The 23728-nt window shown below is 46.7% G+C and overlaps 1 long non-coding RNA gene across 2 annotated transcripts; it reads right to left on the reverse strand.

Moving 5' to 3' along the window:
- Positions 1–13146: 13146 nt before the first annotated feature.
- LOC149350295 (uncharacterized) lies at positions 13147–19566 on the reverse strand. 2 transcript variants are annotated; one of them, XR_016290316.1, is made up of 4 exons: positions 19292–19566; positions 18583–18747; positions 15852–16021; positions 13147–15503 (listed from the first exon to the last, which is right to left on the reverse strand). It is a non-coding gene; the product is annotated as an uncharacterized LOC149350295 (long non-coding RNA). The 2 variants fall into 2 exon arrangements; XR_016290317.1 differs by lacking the exon at positions 15852–16021 and having other exon boundaries at positions 19292–19561.
- Between the last annotated feature and the right edge of the window lie 4162 nt (positions 19567–23728).

A 23728-nucleotide genomic window follows, 5' to 3' on the forward strand; every position in this document is an offset into this window, starting at 1 on the left:
CACACCTGTCACTACCGCCACTTAGCTTAAAGCACAGTTGAGGTGTCCCCTGTTCCAAGAGGGCAGTTATGCTCCTTTCCTCTGGTTCACGTGTTCACCGAGATGTGGACACCTCGCCCCCACCTGACGCTAATTTTTTTTGGCTTCCTTCAGGTGCGTTATAACGAGCCCATCTTTTCCCCTTTATTGTCTATTTTATTATAAAGCATACATATATCTCCTCTCATAGTGATCCGGGGTTATTCAGTCGGTAGCTGATGTTGTACCACGTCTGTCGCACAGCTAGAAATTAAATACATTTCCCTCAATATATAATCTGAGAAGACACTCATTATTGTTCTAAATTTAGAAAACCTATAGTTACAGACTTGCTTAACTGCCAACCTCTTGCGTCTGTCACGCGAGCGCAAGATTTTTGCTGGCGTATTGCACGGTGTTTTTCACGAAGCGGGCGGGAAGTCTGGTGATACCTTCTCAGGGAGCGTTTCTGGAGAAGGCAGTTTTTTATGTATGTCGTCGGGAATTCTGTGAGCCTTTCAGACTGTCTACGCCGAGGGTTCATCGGAAAGCCTACTCCTTGCACTTCAATCTGCACTTCGCTTCAAGTGCTTTCTCTAGCAACGCTTTTCTGACCCTATCTGGCCTCTTCGAGCCTCTTTCCCGCTTCGGGCCTTCGAACATCCTTGTCTGCTTCTAGCTGTCGAAGGTTTAGCTCGTGCACAAACTCCATCCTCACTACTGCGACTGCAGAGTCGGTTACATGAAAGGTCCGTCCAGTTTGTTCTGCCTCCTTGTCAGCCATGCTTGTTATAAAAATATGCGTATACGCCATGCACCTCTGGCAATGCCACCGACGGATGAAAGCTCGCTCCTCTGAACTCTAGTATCTGCTCGCTCGCCGCGTCGCTCCTCGCTATGGAGACACTTCCTGTCGTTGGTGCCTCGTGCCAGACCTGCTTGGGCACCCTGGACCCATTATCATCATCATCATCATCAGCCTGACTACGGCCACTGCAGGGCTAAGGCCTCTTCCATATCTCTCCAATTAACCCTGTCCTATGCCAGTTGCGGCCACCGTATCACCGCAGACTTCTTAATCTCATCCGCACGCCTAACTTTCTGCCACCCCTGCTACGTTTTCCTTCTGTTGGAATCCACTCCGTTACCCCTAAGGACCAGCGGTTCTCTCGCTTTCGGATTACATGCTCTGCCCAAGCCCATTTCTTCCTCTTGATTTCAACTAGGATGTCATCAACCCGAGTTTGTCCCCTCACCCACTCCTCCCGCTTCCGATCTCTTAACGTTACACCTACCATTTTTCTTTCCACAGCTCGCTGCGTTGTCTTTAACTTAAGCTGAACCCTCTTGTTAGCCTCTACGTTTCTGCCCCATAGGTGAGTACCGGTAAGATACAGCTGTGGCATACTTTTCTCTTGAGGGATACTGGTAAACTGCCATTCATGATCTGAGAGAACCTGCCATATGCACTCCACCCCATTCTTATTCTTCTAGTTATTTCCCTCTCATCATCCGGATCTGCGGTCACTACCTACCCTAAGTAGACATATTCTCTTACTACTTCCAGCACCTCGCTACCAAGTGCCAACTGCTGTTCCCTTGCTAGGCGGTTGAACATTACTTTGGTTTTCTCCATGTTGATTTTTAGCCCCACCGTTCTGCTCTGCCTGTCTAACTCATTGATCATGCTTTTCAGTTCATCTCCTGTGTGGCTTAGCAAGGCAATGTAATCAGCGAAGCGGAAATTACTCACGTATTCTCCACTAACTCTTATGCCCAACTCTTCCCTTTTCAGGCCCCGAAATACCTCCTGTAAGCAGGCGGTGAATAGCATTGGCGAGATCGTGTCTCCCTGCCTGACACCTTTCCTTACTGGAATTTTTTTGCTGATTTATGGAAGACTATAGTAGCTGTGCAATCGTTATAAATATCTTCCAATATTTTCACATAGCACTCTTCCACACCCTGATTCCGCAATGCCTGCTTGACAGCTGAGGTTTCCACTGAGTGAAATGCTTTCTCGTAATCAATGAAGGCTATATATAGGGGTTGGTTAAATTCTGAGAATTTCTCTATCACCAAATTGATAGTATGAATATGGTCTATTGTCGAGTATCTTTTAAGAAAGCCTGCCTGATCATTTGGTTGATTGAAGTCTAAGGTTGTCCTGACTCTATTAGCGATTACCTTAGTGAATACCTTGTAGGCATCGGACAGTAAGCTGATCGATCTTCTTCAAGTCCTTGGTGTCTCCTTGCTCATGAATTAAGATAATGTTAGCGTACTTCAAAGCTTCTGGTACTCTCGAGGTCACAAGACATTGCGTATATAGGGTGGCTAGTTTTTCTAGCACAATCTCTCCTCCGTCCTTCAACAAATCTGCTGTTACCTGATCCTCGCCAGCTGCTTTCCCCCTTTCCATTTCTCCTGAGCCTTTCTTTACTTCCTCCTTCGTTACTGACGGGATGTCCCATTGCTGTGCTCCATTGCCTCTCTAAGTAACTTGATTACAGTCGCTACTGTATTGTTTTGTGTAGAACTCTTCGGCTACTTTAATTATCTGATCCATATTGCTAACGACATTGTCCTCCTTGTCTTTTAGCGCATACATCTGGTTTTTCCCTATGCCCAGTTTTCTCTTAACTGCTTTTAGGCTACCTACATTCTTTAGAGTGTGTTTGATTTTCTCTAGGTTGAACTTCCTTCTGTCGGTTACCTTGTGCGTATTTATTATATTCGATAGCTCTGCCAGTTCTATCCTGTCTGTGGAGTTAGACGTCCCCATGCTTTGGTGTTTCTTAATCAGATCTTTAGTCTCCTGAGATAGCTTGCCGGTATCCTGTCGAACCATCCTACCACCTACTTCTGCGGCGCACTCTGTAACGATAGCTGTGAGATTATCTTCATTGTTTCAACACTACGGTCGTCTTCTTCAGTAAAAGCGGAAAATCTGTTCTGCAGCGACATCCTGAATTCCTCTACCTTCCCTCTTAACGCTAACTCATTGGTAGCCTCCCGCTTCACTAGTTTTCTCCGTTCTCTCTTCGAAACTAAGCTAATACAAGAACTTACCATTCTATGGTCGCTAGAACGGAGCTGTCCGTGGACCTCCACATCCTCTTCGAAGCCAGGTTGAGCGCATGGTATGAAGTCTATTTCATTTTTAGCCTCACCATTGGGGCTCTTCCACGTTCACTTCCTGTTTGCTCGTCTGCGGAAGAAGGTATTCATGATCCGTAAATTATTTCTATCTGCGGACTCTACTAATAACTCTCCCCTCCTATTCCTAGAACCAGGCCGCCGCGGTGGCTCAGTGGTTATGGCGCTCGGCTGCTGACCCGAAAGACGCGGGTTCCATCCCGGCCGCGGCGGTTGAATTTCTTTGGAGGAGAAATTCGAGAGGCCCGTGTACTGTGCGATGTCAGTGCACGTTAAAGAACCCCAGGTGGTCGAAATTTCCGGAGCCCTTCACTACGGCGTCTCTCATAGCCTTAGTCGCTTTGGGAAGTTAAACCCCATAAACCTATTCCTAGAACCAATGGCATAGTCACCTACCGCCTGGTCTCCACCCTGCTTTTTCCCTACCTTCGCATTAAAGTTGCCCATCAGTACAGTGTACTGTTATTTTACTTTTTTCAGTGCCGATTCCACGTTTTCATAGAAGCTTTCAACGATCTGCTCATGATGGCTTGATGTAGGCGCGCAGGTCTGCACCACCTTCAGCTTGTACCTCTTATTAAGCCTAACAGTGGTAGCTGCCACCCTCTCGTTAATACTATAAAACTCCTCGATGTTGCCAGCTATATTCTGATTTATGAGGAATCCCAGACCTAGTTCTCGTCCGTCTGCTAATCCACGAAAGCACAGTACGTACCCACTCTTTAGTACTGTATACGCGTCATCTGTCCTCCTAACCTCACTAAGCCCTATGATATCCCACTTAATACCCGCTGATTCTTCCAACAGCACTACTGAGCTAGCCTCAGTGAATAAGGTTCTAGCGTCAAACGTTGCCAGGTTCGCTTTCCAGTCGCGGCCTGTCCGGAGCCAGAGATTCTTAGCACCCTGCGTTGCGTCACAGTTCTGAACGCCGGCTTGGTCAGTTGCTGCGCAGCCGCTGGGGACTGAGGGCCGAGAGTTAATTTGTTTGTTCATAGAAGGTAGCGGCCAAGTACTCCACCAGGGTGGCCAAATCCTGTTTAGGTGAGAAAGTGCGTTGTCGGTTCTGGTCACCGAGACGAGGCTGCACCTCAGGCCTGGTTGTGCAATTCCATCAACACGCGGAGTTTTTTTCTTTAACCCGGTGGAGAATTGCGTGGCACCGGGATTCGAACCCTGGTCCTTTCGCATGCGAGGCGGATGCTCTACCTCTTCGCCTTCGCTATCGCGGTACGCACTGTGGACCCTTCACATGCGTCTAAATGTCCGCTGCTGACGCTGCCGACGCTGCCGAGTTCGCCTGTTGGCAGTCCCGATGTGCTTGGATGACATTGCACAGGCGTGCATATCGGTTTCCGTTTAGCTAGGTGTGTTAGTGTTGGTAGAATTATGCTGATTGCGCCCCTAAAAGAATTCTCTCCTTTCTGAAAGACGCGCCCAGGATTTTCGGCGCCGCGTGGGCCACTGGTAGAGGAAGAGCCGCCGCCTTTGTTGGCGCAAAGCTGCGACTGCATCCAGGTTCTGCTGGTTGCTGGTGACGATGACTCGGGATCACGTCTGCAGCATGCACGAAGGGACGTCTGCTGTAGAGCATTCGGGAATTACATTTTTTTTTTGCTGGCGCGAGCGCTGGAGATTCTGTCCATTCATTTGAGCAGCCTAGAAGCCGTCTTATACCCGCGCACAAGAAATGGCAGTAAATGCTTAAGGCCTTAAGTTTGTTAATGCCATTATTTTTGGAGTTGGTGCTACACGTCCACTTTTAATGCCATTATCGAAAGTGACGATGACGATAACGCTTGCAAGGTAGTCAAAAGTTTCATCTTAATATAAACATTCCTAATGAGCACAATATATCGGGAATGATGTTCAAATGTAATGTAAAAACGATTTTCCAGAAAATACGGATGTTCCTGATTTACAGGTCGAAAAAGTAGCCATAAGCTCGCATGTCAGCACCCAAGTCGAGAGTACCTGTCAATAAGGCTGGTTAAAATGGCGCTCTTCGCATCGAAAATGCGGTTTAGGTGCCTCATCTGGCTGAAAGTTAAGAATTAACCATTTTATAGTGGGCTAGGCAGTTGTAACTGACAAGCTGCATGCTTTTCTGCGTGTGGAATGGGAACGAGAGTACACATTGCACGGGCGAATGAGTTGTGGCGAACTCAGTAGGTCGCGAATGGCAGTAAGGCTAATGCCATTAAATTTATGCGTCTGGCACCGCACGAATGCCATTAAAACTTAAGGCAGTAAGCACTTAATGGCATTAAATCTGCCCGTGTGGCACGGGTAATACATTTAGGTCGAGGTGGCGGTTCCATTGCCGCCATCTTGCGAGTAGTTCGGATTCTGCCACCAGGCTACGGCACTGATCCATCACTGAGAAAGTGTCTACCCGTCTTGGCCCCGAGCGACCCCAGACTGGTTTTGGTTGAGATGTTGAGCTATGTGTCCGGTCCTTTCTTGACCCGCGCTGCGTGAAGGCTTTTCTTTTGTTGCTGCGCCTGCCTTCAGAGGATTACAAACGAACCATGGCAAACCCGGCTGCTAGTCCCCGTCGTGCGTGGGGGGAGGTGTTGGCTGGGGTGGTTCGGCATGCTTCTTTCTCTGAAATAAAAACTGGTATGGCGCAAGAAACGGGGACACAGAAGGCACACAAAACACAGGACTGACGCCAACTCAGACTTGAGTATCTTGCAGACGCGCCTGACGTGCCCCCAAGATGGCTGCAGAACACCGAATAATGACTGAACCTCCAAGGGAACTATTTTCCGTTTCAAGCAGTAGGAGACCACTCGAGACTGGCACGTTGAGACAGCAATCAGGTTGAGACACGTAATGGCAGGTTCGGTGCGGAAGCTTCGAAAGAGGAAAGGGCCCATTGTAGGAGAAATATGGTCAAGTAAAACTCTAGTTTGGGCGAGTTGGTTCATGATGAAATAAAAACTGGTATGGCGCAAGAAACGGGGACACAGAAGGCACACAAAACACAGGACTGACGCCAACTCAGACTTGAGTATCTTGCAGACGCGCCTGACGTGCCCCCAAGATGGCTGCAGAACACCGAATAATGACTGAACCTCCAAGGGAACTATTTTCCGTTTCAAGCAGTAGGAGACCACTCGAGACTGGCACGTTGAGACAGCAATCAGGTTGAGACACGTAATGGCAGGTTCGGTGCGGAAGCTTCGAAAGAGGAAAGGGCCCATTGTAGGAGAAATATGGTCAAGTAAAACTCTAGTTTGGGCGAGTTGGTTCATGATGAAATAAAAACTGGTATGGCGCAAGAAACGGCGCAAGAAACGGCGCAAGAAACTCAAGTCTGAGTTGGCGTCAGTCCTGTGTTTTGTGTGCCTTCTGTGTCCCCGTTTCTTGCGCCATACCAGTTTTTATTTCATCATGAACCAACTCGCCCAAACTAGAGTTTTACTTGACCATATTTCTCCTACAATGGGCCCTTTCCTCTTTCGAAGCTTCCGCACCGAACCTGCCATTACGTGTCTCAACCTGATTGCTGTCTCAACGTGCCAGTCTCGAGTGGTCTCCTACTGCTTCAAACGGAAAATAGTTCCCTTGGAGGTTCAGTCATTATTCGGTGTTCTGCAGCCATCTTGGGGGCACGTCAGGCGCGTCTGCAAGATACTCAAGTCTGAGTTGGCGTCAGTCCTGTGTTTTGTGTGCCTTCTGTGTCCCCGTTTCTTGCGCCATACCAGTTTTTATTTCATCATGAACCAACTCGCCCAAACTAGAGTTTTACTTGACCATATTTCTTTCTCTGCCTGTCCCTTGCCAGAGCCAAAGCGAGTGGGGCTTCCTTTATTCGGTCTATGGTTCTGGAAGGATGAAGGGAAAAAGTTGGAGAGCCGGGACAACGAGGGTGTCTTTGTCCAAACGGCGTCAGAGGTGGGGTGATCCTTGTTCAGGATAAGGATGCCCAGCTCGGGAACAAAGGACCGTTTCCTTCCCTTGGTTGAGTAGCCACAGGAAGCTGTATCATCGATGTTACTATCTGGAGGGCCTCCTTTGAGGGTATGTGCCGTTTCGTTCTTGAGTTTTATCTGTCGTGACGTATATTAGTGGGAGCAAAGAAAAAGAAAAAAAAATAATGCTGTCCAGCCGGCACCGCAAAAGGCACAACGTTGATACAGTGGAAACTTGGGAGAGTTAGTGATAATTGTCGACATAATTGCACAGCGTAAATTACTAAGTAAGCGAAAAGAGAAAGCGGACGCCAAAAATAAGAAAGGTGTGATATCAAGCAAATTATTTATGTTTATGTCCCATGTATATATTTCTAGCGTTTTTTTTTGCAATGAACCTTATAGTTGAAATCGGTTCCTTTTTTGTGTCCTTCCTTCTGCCTGCCCTCGTCTTTTGCGCGTGCAATCACTTCGTCACTGTTGATGCATAGTAATATTAGTAGTAGTCGGAACACTCCTGGTCTAGAGTGTAACCTGCCAACTCTAGCGCTCAAAAAAATATCTTTTTTATCAAATGATATTACATCTATGATTTGAAAACTATAACAAAGACAGCTATACAATTTAGTCAACACTCGGCGGATGCCTGTCCAACCCTATAAACTATGGTTGGTAAAGAAAAAGGTGGAGAGAAGTGGGCAACTGTCAATTTCTGTTTACCCTTGAGATGAATCGACATTGCGCAAGAGACGTGAATTGCTATTGAGAGGGTTAGCACCGCAGGGTGTCGGAATGTGTTCACCTCAGAAGAAAATATTCGTCGTACATGCGGCGGCACCTTGCAACCAATTCCGATCAACTTAGACAGAATTTTGCCAAGGTTCACAAAAATGCAGTACAGATGCATACCATTCACGAGGCGGACTCCGACTAAACATTGTACGAAGAAAGGGGGGGGGGGGGTGCAGGAACGCTGCCAAAAAAAAAAGGGGTCGGCTACAAAGCGATAGTTCTGTAGGCACTTAGGGCGACCCCCTCCCCTCTCCCGTTTGCACCCTCAACTGCGTGCTCTTATTTATGTTAGACGTACGTCTTTCTTGCATCCAGTTTACATCATTAGGTTGCTTATTCCCTCCAGAATTTTCCATAGCGTGCTAAAATGTATATCTTTCTCGCCTTGCGTCGATTTGCCCCGATTTGGGTTGAATCAAAGATGGAAAAAGCTCGCGCGCGCGTGGGTGTGTATGCGTGCGTGTCCACAAGCGAGATTCAGGTTTTTTGGCTTGCCTCCTGGTGAGGAATTGTAGTAATGCTAGCAACCTGTTCAATCAGCTGGGTGCGTAATCCCTAATGACTGCAGGAAACAAGACGACGTTTTTCACACTGACACTTGACAGCATCTCTGCAAACTATTTACAACGTTCATTTGAGCCAGCAGGCCAGTGTGAAGTGTGCAGCACAAAACCAATGTCTTTTACCCTGAGATTGCACCTTGGCACACGCATAGAATAACACTGATGATAAAGCAAATTTGGCTTGTATGGACGGGCCAATCCCTGACCGTCGTCGTGCTCCTCCATGAACATCCGAGAGAGTGCGGCCAAGACAGCTGTGACAGGAAATCATCTTTTTAAGTGAACACAAGAAGCAACTACAACACGAGAGTCACAGAAGCTTGCAATAATTCCAATGATGATGGTGACTTCTTTGTCTGTCCCAAAGTTTTCAAAATGAGTATTTGATTATTCAAGTTAAGTTAGGCATTGACCTAAGCGCACACATTGTGTTGGATGCTAAATGTCCAATGCATCTTATTACATCTGTCCTTGCAGAGATGCTTTCTGCATTAGGAAAAGTAACTGTTGGTCAAATGTGCAAGGAAACCCCAAGGTGGAGTAGATTTGTAATAAGGGAGGAGTTACTCATTTGCATCCACCCAAGTGCAGGCATACGGCTACAGAGGAAGGCTATACAGCTTTCTCAGAAACTTCGTAGTTAAAGAAAAATTCGTCTTGGTCCGGGGTTCGAACCTGGGAATACCGCTTCACCGGAGCAGTCACTCTACCAGTTGAGCTAACCGAGAAGGTTAGCATATGCCAAGGCTCTTAACTGGGCTAGTTGGTTGCTATAATTCGACATAATGGCTAGCACACATGGAAGGAATCCTGTCACTAACGTCACTAGACAGGACACTAGCGTTTGTCCTGTCTGGATTCCTTCTGTGTGCGTCTCCCTTGTGCACTACCCATTATGTCGAAGTTAGCATATGGTAGCGCAAGAGCGAATTGATCAATAACTTGAAATGGGAACATTGTTGGTCAAACATTTGACCAGCGATGACCCCTAAACATTTCACCAACACGAGTTATTGATCAATTTGCTCTCGTCTTGGTTAGCTCGGTTAATAGAGTAACTGCTCTGATGAAGCAGTGGCCCCGGGTTCGAACCCCGGACCAGGATGAATTTTTCTTTACCTACGAAGTTTCTGAGGAAGCTATACAGCTTTCCTCTGTAGCCGTATGCCTGCACTTGGGCGGATGCGAATGAGTAATTACTCCCTTTTTAGGAAAGTAACTCTTTTCTAGGAAAGTAACTGTGATTCATACTGAAAAAATTGCGCAGAAAGAACGAGGACAAAGCAAAGACACAAGGACGAGCGCTATCATAGGATAGCGCTCGTCCTTGTCATGTCTTTGCTTTGTCCTCGTTTTTTCTGCGCAATTTTTTCAGTATGCATATCAACCAACTTTGCAACTGGAAGTTTACTTCTAAAAACTGGGTTGTGATGCTGCTGTTGGGCTGTTGCACTGGGCTGAGTGAAAGGGCGAGACACCGCATGGTGTGTGTGCTGATCGCAGCCATATGGAGCCGCCACTGAACTGTAACAGCAGCCAGAACATGACACTTTTTGGTGACATTTATTCATAGTTTCATGTCAGTGTCCTCATATGCAGTTCAAAAATCTGCTCAACTAAGTATCTGCCCTAAGCAGGCAATGACACTCGGCAAACAGCGCTACACTAGCAGACGACATATGGCGAGGAGATGAAACCCACCAATTTGCTTGGGGGCAGTGGGACAATGCTGCAAAAAGCACCACTGCACTACCTAATTCAAAGGTACAAGGGTACAACCGTCTCACCACGCTCCCCGCTTTTAGTATTTTCATTTTCTGCTTCCACCGAGTATGACTCCTACTCAATAGCCAGCTAGCTGTGGCACAGATTTGGTTAAAACTGAATTTAGTACAAATTTATTAGTATTTTCTTTTTACACAGAAAATTCTAAACCTCAGTCAGAGTCCGTGCGTCAATTCAGGATGCCGAACTCATATACCGCACTGCAGCATACCATACCAAATATGCTGCCACCCAGAACTCAAAGAAACTGTAAATTTTGGAAATTAATGTCCCAAAGTGACACATGGGCTATTAAAAAACAAGCTATATCAATGTGGATCTGCGTGGCCTTAAAGACATTTCCAGTGCCCACATGGGCTGAGGCCATTGCAATGACCTCGTTATCTTGGAAAGAAACTAGAGCAACTGTTATGCTCATCTAAGGTGGGTTTAATGTGAACTGAAACCAAACGCTATAATAGCAATGCTTCTTTACGTAGGAAGCCTCGGCGTAGCTACCACAGCCTACCTTTCTCACTTTTGTTTCTATTTTCACTGCTCACCCTACCATGCAGTTTCCCCAAATAGTGCCACTAGCCAAACTCTCAAACCTTTTTCTGCTAAGGAAAAAATTTCACCAAATGAAGTAACCATACATGTGGCATCCGACGTGTTCGCTTGGACACAGTTCCTGTGTGCTGCACTACAACTGATCTGCCAAGTCCCCAGTGGAGGCATACACTATCTATGCTTGCTTCCTTCCAATGATTTCAACAGCAAGGCCATCACAGTTGGAGCAGACAACGATAACTGTTTTCCTTTAACTTTCCTTTCGAAAATTGCTATCAAGCAATGCACTTTGTCAGCTGTATTATTCAGTTATTAATGCTTCGTTCCAAATGCACAAGCAGCAAGCACTGGTGTCTGACAGCTGCCAGCAAAGGTTTGACTTTTGAGGAACTAGTTCCTGTTCTTTGGGCCCCTTTCTGTATTTGAATCTGCACATCGAAAAGCTCCAATTTTGAAGAAACAACTCATGCTTAGACAGGTATTGCAGGGATTCTGGCAGCACTTTACAATTTCCGTGCACAGATATTAAAGAAACAAAACAAAAACCAACAATAGGAAAAAACACTTCGTAGCGCAATCTTTGCGCTTTTCAAAAGCGCAAGCTCTGCTCCCTGAAAGTAAGGCGACAAAAGTGCACAAGTCGCCGACGCAGGACACTCCTTCCAGCTCACAGTGGCAATCAATGTCACAGGGAGCAAAGTACAAGTGCCGACACAAGTTTTCGGGACACGCAAATTACAACAAAATTTATTTTCTGAACAGTTTCAGCATGCATCCACGAACTGACGGATGAACTACGTGCTTTCCTTCGCGAACAACACGATGCACTTCTTAATGCCAGGCTGGGCCTCTACGTAGAGGGAAAATGGAGGCGTTTTGTGATTTCGGGATTCTGAAAACTTTCGTGGGCACATACACATACTTTTCTTTCCACTTGGGTGCAACTTATGCCCCATCGAAGTCGCCTACGGCACTGGGACCGTGGCATGTGACGAGCGTTGACCACTGACGCACTCGCCTTACCATGATTTACTGAGAAAGAAAACAGCTGCAAGCATTTCAGGAGACCATGCTATGCTGTGAAAGAAAAGTGGCAGTCAAATTCCGATTCAACGTCAAGAGTCTCCATGCAGACAGATCCGCCAGCTATTTTCGGCAGAAGCTGGCGCTGCCCTTGTAAACTGCATCGCTATCCTCCTCCTGTCACTCTTGCTCTGGAGGTAGTGAAAAGGTAATCTAACGTTTTCACTGCGAAAAAAGAAACTGACTGCTGCTGCAAAAAAAAAAAAGGCAACAGCGAGGCGCGATCGCTGTTCCGACCCAAACGTACTTATCTTTCCGGCTGCAAAAGGAAATGCGTTCACAGGCGTGCAGGGCACCTTATCTTGCAGTAACTGCAGTCGATACTCGTCTCAGGTAAGAAGCTAGTTAGAATAAATTAAGAAAGAATGCAGACAGCCACTTATGCTCCAAAGCATGGAGGAAGAGTGAGACGTCCATCTTGGTAACGTTGTTTATGTAAGCGTTTTCTTATAAAGTCAACAGATGGCGCAAGAGTGCAAACGCATTTTGTTACAAAACCGACAGGTGGCGCCACAGGGCATCATACTGATTTTTAGTGATATTATGATATGCCAACGTTTTGAATTTGTTCTCAACAAAGCGCGAATTTTTCTCGGAACGTTTAAAAGCGTAAACTCCCCATACGTGCGCGCCGCGCCTGAACGGGTATGAAAGATTGTAAAGTGCATTCCATGTCGTACATAGGATAAAAATACATGTCAACATAAATTGATTTTCAGCATCATGCATCATTTCTGGCTTCCCACAAGGTATAATTGGCAAAATTAAGCTAGTATCTGGACTACACCAGGCCCTGTTTTGGCCGTATGACCGTCCAACCAGGTTTAATAAAAATGTCTTACTGAATGATGCAGCCATGTATTGCAAAATTAGGATCCCGCAGCACTGCAGCAGTGCAAAATTGCACTCTTCATAAAGTTCCTGTTACTCAGTGCAGCCGTTCATTGCACTTTGCAGCTGCAGGCTGAAGTGCAATGCACAGACGAGTGAAAATAATGGTAACCATTAGCAACGAACAGTGCTGTATAAGTAGCATTGCACTGCAGTCACTTTTAACACATTTCTGGAAGTATGCACTAGTTTCAGTCACAAGTTGCACAGCAATGCACCTTTGGTAATGTATTTAACAGCAGTGCCCATGTTAACTTTTCACATTTTTACAAGTAAGTAATGCCTTTCACAACAGCTTTAAGGAACACAAAGCAGCCTTTGTCTGTAGTTGCTCACAGCTAGCACACCACTGCAGTGGCTAATCACTGACGAGTCCACAAAGTATCTCAAGATCAGGACTGTTTATTTTCCAACTCCATGTAGCCCGGTTCCCAAGCAGCTGAGAGCTAGCTGTCAATAGCTCAGGGGCACCAGGAGGATTGCACGAAAATCAGAACAAAACACTGCCAGGACCTTGCACATGTGGTGAATGGATATCATTGCAAATAGTAAGACCATAGCACAGAGCAGAGGAGTAAAAAAAACTGCAACAAAGCATGTAACTAGCAGTAAACTAAAATGAAAGGTACCTGGCAATAGTACTGGGAGATGTGTAGTGATGGAAAAGTCAGCAAGGACCACGGCTTCAAAACACAAAACCATAGTCATGATTTCTTCACCACTACACACACTGACATTTTCCACATCTCTACCTTTCAAATTCATTAAAGCACAAAAATCTAGGGCCTTTGGGCACAATGAACATGTCATTTTGATGCTGAATTATCATACACAATAAAAGATGATGATGATAGTGAATTTTTATGGTGCAAGGGCATCGGCGGCCAAAGTGCGCCATGGCGCAAGGTATTTTTCATTTGCTCAAGGTGGGGTCAAAGACCAATTCCCAAGAATTTCACCCTGATTAAGCCGAGCACTGGGCCAGGGGAAGCTTGAACCCATTGTATCACCGGTGGGTACCCGGCGGCAATGGGGATGGAACCCCGCATCTCCTGCATGGGAGGCGGGTGCTCAGACCACTAGGCCGCCTCTGTGGTACAATAAAAGAATCATCACTATGTAAATGCAGCACAAGCAGTGCAGTTACAGACATGGAAGCAAATGTATATAAGAAGTTGTTTATGGGGTTTAACGTCCCAAAGCGACTGAGGCTATGAGAGACGCCAAAAATGTATATAAGATGTGCATGGGTGTAATCCCCATGTGGCATAGGTCGAGACCCTGAAAAAAGTGACCAGTTTCTCGATGTCGTTGATTCAGCTACTTTCAAAAGGCATACTTGCCAACGGCACTGTAAATGCGTACTAAGTGCATGCCAATTCTGAATCGGGTGCCAACATCACAGACCCAGGTTTTTGGTTTGCTGGGAGATGTCGTAGAGGGATTTTGTTTTGAAACCGGAAGGCCTCAAGACAGCTGAAGAACTCAAGGGGCGAACAGAGGGAACAGAGGAAATTTGCTCTACATGCGTAGAGCAAATTCTGTGCAACTATTATGTCCAAAGAAAAATGGTTGCCACAGATGTTCATGTCGTGAAAGCTCCAAGGACTGCCCTATTGGTACAGGAGTTCTGGTAGTTAAAGCGCAGGTCATCACGCACTTTTTGGTCATCACACACAAAGACAACAATGAAAAAATGTTCCCAGGACTGCCTAGGAACTATGTGTGGAAAGTATACACGTTCGTCTGAAAAGAAGGTGACCTCATGCAGAGTTTTGTTCCCCATGGGGCCAGCCATCGATAAGGAACTCCACTGCCTCAGAGCTCAGGGCTTATAAAAGCAGACAGTCATACATACCGGTGCGCCCAATTGTTCCCGTGCAAAAACCACCAGAAGACATATGGCTCTGCATAAACCTGACCAAACTAAACCAGTCAATTCAAAGAGAATTACACATCCTTCATTCAAGTTGCCAAGTATCTCTCCAAGCTTGATGCCAACTTTGGTTTCTACCGGATAAAGCTCAGTTCTGACAGCCAGGAGTTTACTTTAAGACCATGTCCATGCCTTCCATACCAACAGAATGGGCTGACATATCAGACTGCTGGTTAGGTGTCACTGGACCTGTAGCCACTTGGCAATCCTTTTTAACTTGAGAAGCAACAACCACACAGAATCAAGGTCAACACCCTTGCAACTGCCATGAACAAGTGCCTTTAGCAGCACTGCATCTACTGCTTTCATATTTTTTCCCTGTATAAATTAACTTGACAGAACTCTTGACCAATAAACTTGACAGAACTCTTCACCATTACTGAGACCAGTCATGCAGAAGGCATCAACTGAACACTCTTAAAGGGGTCATCTCCACCTTTCCCTCATTAAAATTCCTTTCTCTCTCTCTCTATGATATGGTCTACCAACAAGTCAAGCTTTTACACTGCAGCTACTAGCCACGATGTTATTATGCATAGTTAAAAAAGAAGTAGGGCCCTACGTATGCATTTCAGCTTAACGGCCATATTGAAGCAGCCTGAGTGATGTCTAGTGCCGTTGTCTGCTGTAAAACTGCTGTGCACACGGTCAGTGAGGTGAGATGCTGCTCGCTTCTTGTGCAGTGGCTTCTTGTTCTGTCTAAGAACTGTTTCTCACCACTGCGCTCTCTGTTGCACTCTCGGATGTCCGTGCAATGCTGAGATCCACCAGAAGGTGCTGGACTACTGGAGAGCATAGCCAAGGGCACTGCAACAGGAAACAATTCTTCAGTGCCACTGAAAAGCCACTGCACAACAGACGAGTTACAGCTAGTACTTTCTCAAATGACGATGAGATGGTGAGTTCTTCCCCATGTCAAAAGAATAAGGAGATACAACAATGACTACTGCATGCCAGACAATGCCATCAGGGAGGCCAAATTCACTTACAAGGTTCAGGTTAGGATTCAATGAACTGTTAACAGTTCAAAGAGCTGTTCTAACACTTCACTGAAGCAGTTCAAAGAACTGTTAGAACCCAAATCTGAATCCTTCACATTCTCCGCGGTGGTAAAAATAAACATAAAAACATAAAATAAAAAACGGTGCTAGAAACCTGGCTGCAGCTTCCTCAGTCCTGCCACGATGCTCAGAACCAAAGAGGGCGGCCACTCCCCGGCGCTAAACAAAAGCCAGTGCTTGTATGCTGCAAACACGGCACACATGGTACCAATCCACAGCAAGCATCTCCAGGTTTGGCTCTCGCTGAGCTGTCGGGAAGAGGTGCTAGAAAAATAGGCATAATTTTGATCAGGTGGGTTGTACAGGCCATTACCATTCAACACCAGTACCTTTAAATATATTTTGAACGAGATATGTAATTTTTTAAGGAAAGAGGCATACAGAAAAATGGCAAGGTTTTTCACGCCACTGGCACGCACCTGTCATGCATCAGTAGCCAGAGACAAAGCAGGTGCAGTTTCATCGCATGCAGATGAAAAGAGGAAGTTCGTTGAAAGAAATATTCCAAATAGTAATTGCGTGGGTGCAAAACTAGAGGGCACAATCTTTCACCCATACAATGGCTTATAAAGACTGCAGATGTATACAGCTGCAGACATAAGACTGCGAACAGAATTGAAAAGAACACCAAGGTCAAAGTGAAGTATGCCTATATCGACTGATTACTGTGTTCTAATAACAAAACAGCAACCTTGACTGAATAGAGCTTTCATAAGCTGGAAATGGCACTGGCTGCCAACAACAGTCTCCGCTGCGACTATTTTAAGCCACAAACTGCTTCACAGACTGCATCAACTAGTATTGAGAAAGTGCAGTTTTGGGGCATCCCGCATCATTTGTATTCGACCAACCTCACACCACCGAGTTTGTTTGTGTTTGTCCTGCTTTAAAATGTGCAAAACGTAATGAGGTCCCACAACAACAAAGTTCACTCAGGAATGCATGAACTGCGCTAACCAATTTGAAATAATTTTTCCTCATAATATATAGGCACTTGCCAAGAACTGGCAAAAAAAAACTTAAAAGAGGGCTGTGTTGAGTACTAGCAATGTAATTATTTTAGTACCTTGATTAAACCTTCTGTACAAGAAATTTAAAAATCCAGCTCCAGCTTACAACTGAATGCACCTGATATCTGCGCGCACAAAGGAAGTGAAAGTCAGAGGTGCTCCTGGAAATGAAGGTTAGGTACGCAATACTGCCGAGAAGAAGGAGAGGTATGCAAAAATGATGACATGTATGGAGACTAGAATAGAGCGGCTATCAGATGGTTGAACAACTCTGCAAAAGTCATGCAAGCTGTCCACCTTCATTGCTGTCTGCTGGCAGTACACTGCATTGGTAGATCTGCAACACTGCTTTGAGAACAACGTGAACCATCCTAGGCTATACATAGCTTGGTCATGACGTCACGTCATTGATATCGCTGCTATGGCGGCCATGTTTATGAACCACTTGGCTGCCACACATGCTTCAAGATGTGGATAAACAGATGCATTTTGTGCTGCAACCAACTCCTTTGCTCTCTGTGCATGGAAATGTCTTCTCTTCTGAATGCGCAGTCCTTTCACTAGGGCTAAAAATTGCAACTGATAGTGTCAGTGCACGTTCAATACGAGGAAAAGGTTCGACAGTGCAAGAAAATTGGCCCCTCATGACTGGAAGCAGAGAAGAGCGCAGGCGTTAGCCTGTTTGCAGACATTGAATACACACTTTGTCAGCTACTTTGCGACCGTCGATTGAAAGTACACAAATCACTGTAATCGCACAATTCCTATGTTAGTGCATAGATGAGAGCTCATCAGCAATGCAAGCTCAAGGAACGCGAAGTTCTACTTTAGAGGTCAGTGGAAAACTTTCTTTGCTTTTAGGCTATTTGAGCTGGGTTAGCTCATCTCGAGGTGTTAATGTTGCACTGCCAGTAAATGTTAGTTTCTTTTTTGCTGCAAAAAATAGACAGTTCCCAAAAACATGTAGTTCTGCCATCAGCTGTGGGCGGGATGAAAAAGATCAGCGTATGGCTAGGGTGCCTCGATATTGTTGCGGGAAAGAATATATTGTTATTTACACAAGCGAAGGGAGCAGCTCCGAGCGGCACCGAGAACACTGCCAGAACTTCGTTGTCGTCTTCGTCTGCTTCCACTAGTTCAATCGCTCATTGTCGTCATCTACCTGCTTTGATATGGAACGATGCATCAAGGCCCCTACGCAAGGCTAATCAGCGTCCCTGCTACGTTGGCCTTCGCATGCTGTTTTGGCATGGGCCTCAGCTTGCCTCTTCTCACTGTGTATTGTCTCACTGTGTGCTGGCACTATGCGAAATTTTCATGCTTGGCACAAAGCATGAAATGAAGCGATGGGGCCCAGTCAAGCTTTGTCTCCTCGAGCTACTTGAGTGGTCACCATTTCAACAAAAAACATCCGGTTAACCACTGGCGCTTTCCTTGCTTCACCATTGTCACATACTCGACAGTTGAAGTTGCAAATTTACCTGTTATGAAGAATGCACCCCATACTTGATGGTAGCGGTTTTTGTGGTCAAAGTTGGCACGTTAAATGCGCGCCACACGCAAGCTCTATCGCTCTGTTCAGTGCACCTTCGTTCGCTCACACAGCGAGAAAATTTCTGTTCGTCGGGTGTTTCCTACCACAGCTACTGCTGCGCTTGGACTGCTGAAATATAGCGTGCTGCCGTGCTGAAATGATGTGGAATGCATACTGCAGGAGCTAGTGGTTTAAGCATATCCTAGAATTTCTTCCACTGACATCAGTGCAAGCTATGAATAAGTAGTACAGGACATTTCTGGAATGTAAAACACGCTTACATCAAAGTTGAGAATTGTGGCACCTAGCCTGGAAAGGCGCCACACCAGAAGCCTGTTCAGGTGAAGGCGGTCAGCCTCCTTCTCACGCCCCAGTTCGTCCCCTCGGGGCACTATCTTGTAGACGAAAATGTGGCTTGCATACTGCTTCACTTCTGCCAAAATCTTCTGCATAGAAAATATTGGATCATGAGCAGTGAACAACAATGCTTTGTTTTTGCAAGACCATTTTTACATCAGGAATGCAGAAGAATGCAAAGTGCAAGCACGTGTTTTCCACATCTGCCTCTTCAGCACTTTCCAGCATCAATGACATGCACAGACTGACAGCTCCCAGCTTTATTTGAAAGTTCTATACAGAACGAGACCTACAGTTTCAAAGACAACTACGACACTAAGCTGCACTTCCACAGCATTGCGAAAACAAGCTCCCGCATTGAGGGTCACCAAACAACACAAACACACATGAAAAATGAACTTTCCGGAAGGAGAAAGGTTAGCCCTATCTGCACACTGCAGCAACTAGTAAACCAAGTACAATCGCGGACAAAATGTGTACTTTGCTTTAAGGAATTTTATCCTCTGTCGCCGATTTCGAACAGCAAAGCAGCATGACCTTAAACACAAAACAGACCCCACACACTACCCAGTGCTTCACTTCCAGACTATAAAACGCGGCGCACCATGACGAACATCAGTAAAAGTGGCTTACCTCGAGGCGTGCAACGATCGTTGACACTGTATCGCTATTTCGAACGAACAAATCGTTTCCGCCCACTTAAACACAAATAAAATCTAATTGAGGCCGAAGGTAAATTCCCCGGACAAGACCTGGCAGCGTCTCCGTTGTGGCTCCACCGAAGCACCGAAGCTAAAGGTGACGACGTTCACCGTATTCTGCAGCGGGATTCGGACTCTCGCCAACGCGCACGCTGCCCAGCATGTTGATATTCTCGCTGCGCTGACGACAAAGGCAAAAGTGGAAAAAGGGCAAACGAAAAATCCTGGTGACAGGTTAGACCCAACTAGGGACATCTGTGTCTTCTTTTAGGTACTTTCAAAACACATGCAGTTCAATGCAACAGGGAAACCTAGGGACAACCTCACATTCCTATTACGGGCGGATTTTAGTCTCGTGCCTAATAGTAACATGTGTAATTACAAATTTCAGTTAACAGACCTGTGAAGAAAAGTAGCATAAGTGGCTTAAATTAATCAGAACCGAATCATACTCTTGAGCATGGTAAAATATGTTAATGTTGAGCTCTTGTCATTGTTACACGTTGAGGCCCGCCAGTACTGCCTATATAAACTCCAAGATCGGGTCCAGCGTTGTACTTCGGTACACATACAGTCTAAACAGTAGAGTCTGTCCACTGCAGTGCAGTGGTGTATATTGAATTGTGAAATGTGCGCATTGCCGACGGCTGCGCCCGGAAGGCACGCAAGAAGCGTGCAACATTTTTTTTTTCTCCTTCCTACCGGCGCGCAATGCTTCACGCGTGTTTAGTCAATGATCCACAGCCAGGCGCCCACAACAACTGCGTGGCGTTCTGTTGACATTTTGCCGATTTCCATATGCGTTAGTACCATACTGAAAGTGAATGCCTCACGCCATTACTGCGCTTTCTGATCGCATCACATCTTACTTTTTTAACTTGTTTTTGATCGAAGAAATTAAAATCACTTATAGGCTTGCAGCATCAAAAATACACATGCGTGGATGAAGGTGCATGGCCTCCTATGCAGTACAAAATCGTGATGGTAACAGAAAGGTAACAGATTACGAGACTGTTGGAAGCCGGAGTGCGAAGGCATATATAGCGAATACACACCCTGGCGCACTCCGCGTAGCGCTGCCCTCGCATAGGAGCCTCGCAGCGCACAACCGGCCGTGATGACGCCAACCATTTGTGGACATTAACGTGTTCAATTATCATCGGTGATTTTGCGTGCACATCTCAGTGGTTTTTTAGCATATCTGTGTGCAGCGCTGACGAACACGAGCTATGTATGCTTCGATTGTCGTCGCCGCATCAATCGTATATATAGATATACGAATGGGCGAACTTCCTCTGAATAAAGTCACAATGTCATGTGTAAAACTTTCTTACGCTTCGCGGGGAAAAGCATGATGTGCATACGCTGGATGTGATTATGTATGGACCCATGACGACATTCATCGTACTTTTAATGAGATTAATGAACTGGGTACGTCGAATATACCTTTTATACACCGCGTCTAATATTCTTGACGGTGAGAATTATGCGCCTATAACTTTCTCTTGACCTCTTTAGTGCTTTGAAGTCCCAGATCGCACCGCCTATGTAACAAACGCAGTGGCCTTGATTTTTTTTCACAGAATGACGTCAATTTAAGGTGGCGGTTCCACTGCCGCCATCTTGCGAGTAGTTCAGATTCTGCCACCAGGCTAGACACTGATCCATCACTGAGAAAGTGTCTACCCGTCTTGGCCCCGAGCGACCCCAGACTGGTTTTGGTTGAGATGTAGAGCTATGTGTCCGGTCCTTTCTTGACCCGCGCTGCGTGAAGGCTTTTCTTTTGTTGCTGCGCCTGCCTTCAGAGGATTACAAACGAACCATATGGCACACCCGGCTGCTAGTCCCCGTCGTGCGTGGGGGGGAGGTGTTGGCTGGGGTGGTTCGGCATGCTTCTTTCTCTGCCTGTCCCTTGCCAAAGCCAAAGCGAGTGGGGCTTCCTTATTCGGTCTATGGTTCGGGAAGAATGAAGGGAAAAAGTTGGAGAGCCGGGACAAAGAGGGTATCGTCTTTGTCCAAACGGCGTCAGAGGTGGGGTGATCCTTGTTCGGGATAAGGATGCCCAGCTCGGGAACAAAGGACCGTTTCCTTCCCTTGGTTGAATAGCCCCAGAAAGCTGTACCGTCGATGTTACTATCTGGAGGGCCTCCTTTGACAGTATCTGCCGTTTCGTTCTTGAGTTTTATCTGTCGTGACATATATTAGTGGGAGCAAAGAAAAATAAAAAAAATAATGCTGTCCAGCCGGCACCGCAAAAGGCACAACGTCGATACAGTGCAAAAACTTGGGAGAGTTAGTGATAATTGTCGACATAATTGCACAGCGCAAATTACTAAGTAAGCGAAAAGAGAAAGCGGACGCCAAAAATAAGAAAGGTGTGATATCAAGCAAATTATTTATGTTTATGTCCCATGTATGTATTTCTAGCGTTTTTGTTTTTTGTTTTTTTCAATGAACCTTATAGTTGAATTCGGTTCCTTTCTTGTGTCCTTCCTTCTGCCAGCCCTCGTCTTTTGCGCGTGCAATCACTTCGTCACTGTTGATGCATAGTGATATTAGTAGTAGTCGGAACACTCCTGGTCAAGAGTAACCTGCTAACTCTAGCGCTCAAAAATATATATTTTTTTTATCAAATGATATTACACCTATGATAAGAAAACTATAACAAAGACAGCTCTACAATTTAGTCAACACTCGGCGTATGCCTGTCCAACCTTAGAAACTATGGTTGGTAAAGAAAAAGGTAGAGAGAAGTGGGCAATTGTCAATTTGTTTACCCTTGAGATGAATCGACATTGCGCAAGAGACGTGAATTGCTATTGAGAGGGTTAGCACCGCAGGGTGTCGGAATGTGTTCACCTCAGAAGAAAATATTCGCCGTACATGCGGCGGCACCTTGCAACCAATTCCGATCAACTTAGACAGAATTTTGCCAAGGTTCACAAAAATGCAGTACAGATGCATACCATTGACGAGGCGGACTCCGACTAAACATTGTACGAAGAAAGGGGGGGGGGGGGTGCAGGAACGCTGCCAAAAAAAAGGGGTCGGCTACAAAGCGATAGTTCTGTAGGCACTTAGGGCAACACCCTCTCAATATACTGCTTAGGGCGACCCCTTCCCCTCTCCCGTTTGACCCTCAACTGCGTGCTCTTATTTATGTTAGACGTACGTCTTTCTTCCATCCAGTTTGCATCATTAGGTTGCTTATTCCCTCCAGAATTTTCCATCGCGTGCTGAAATGTATATCTTTCTCGCCTTGCGTCGATTTGCCCCGATTTGGGTTGAATCAAAGATGGAAAAAGCGCGCGCGCGCGTGGGTGTGTATGCGTGCGTGTCCACGCGCGCGTACCTGGAAACTGAAGGAGCAGCTGCTATTTTCACACCATCTATTGTCTGGCAACTTGTGGGAATCCTGGATTTCCGCCGTTGCCTTTGCGCGGCTGTGCCGGCTTCCCGCGTTGTTTCTCCTCTTTCCCTTGCTCCCGCCTCAGGCGGTGGAGAGGCGGCTAAGTGACTAATCACTGTCATTTGGCCACAGCTCCGCCCCGGCTCCCCAACGGCCTTTGCCATTGGTGCCTTTTGGTGGGATTTCGGGACCCGCTTGGGCGGCCGCGCACCGCGCGACCGTCCGAGCGGGGCCCAGAGGGAGATCCCTCCGAAACAGCGTAAGGTGCGTACGCTACTGTTTGTCCGGGCCGGCCTTTGCCGTTCGGACCAGTGCTTACTCGAGCTCGCCCGCACGTGTCCTCTGACCTGCAGCGGCTCGAGCCTGTCCAGCGGGGTCCAGCGACCTCCGACAGGCGTACCTTGCGTTTATTGCCCACTCTCTCTCGCAACCGGCCCAACGGTCGACACGAGAGGGAGATCACAGCACTGCCGCGGGGACATTCTCCTGCAGCGGCGTGCTAGTGGCGCGCATTGCTCGAGCCGCTTCGTGCGCGCAGCGGAGCGTTGCTCCTCGCGCGCCCCCGGGACGGGGTGACGATTGAGTGTGTGTGTACTGCTGAAGGACGACGTGAATAAACGTCTCCTTGGTGAACTTGGAGGCCTATTTCTTTGCGACGAATCGCTCTCCTCCCAGCGGAGGTTGAGTGCGCCGCCGCGGTGTCCCAGTGTGTGTGTGGTGACGGCTGATCGGGGCCCATGGCTCGCGCGAAGCTCGAACCCGCGGTGGTTGGTGGCCTGTGTCCACGTAGAAACCCACAAACTATAGCCTCGTTTACATGAACCCGACTTTGGCGGGTCGAGCCAGGAGATCGAGTTGAGAAAGGTCAGCCCAACTTGACGACTGCGTGTTTACATGAACTCGATTTTAGCGAGTCGAGACCGGTTCAACAGCAGCGGCACCAAGCGTCGAGCGGTGCAG

This window comes from Amblyomma mixtum, chromosome 3 (genome assembly GCF_055824585.1).
Source record: "Amblyomma mixtum isolate Tamu chromosome 3, ASM5582458v1, whole genome shotgun sequence".
NCBI classification, from domain to species: Eukaryota; Metazoa; Arthropoda; class Arachnida; order Ixodida; family Ixodidae; genus Amblyomma; species Amblyomma mixtum.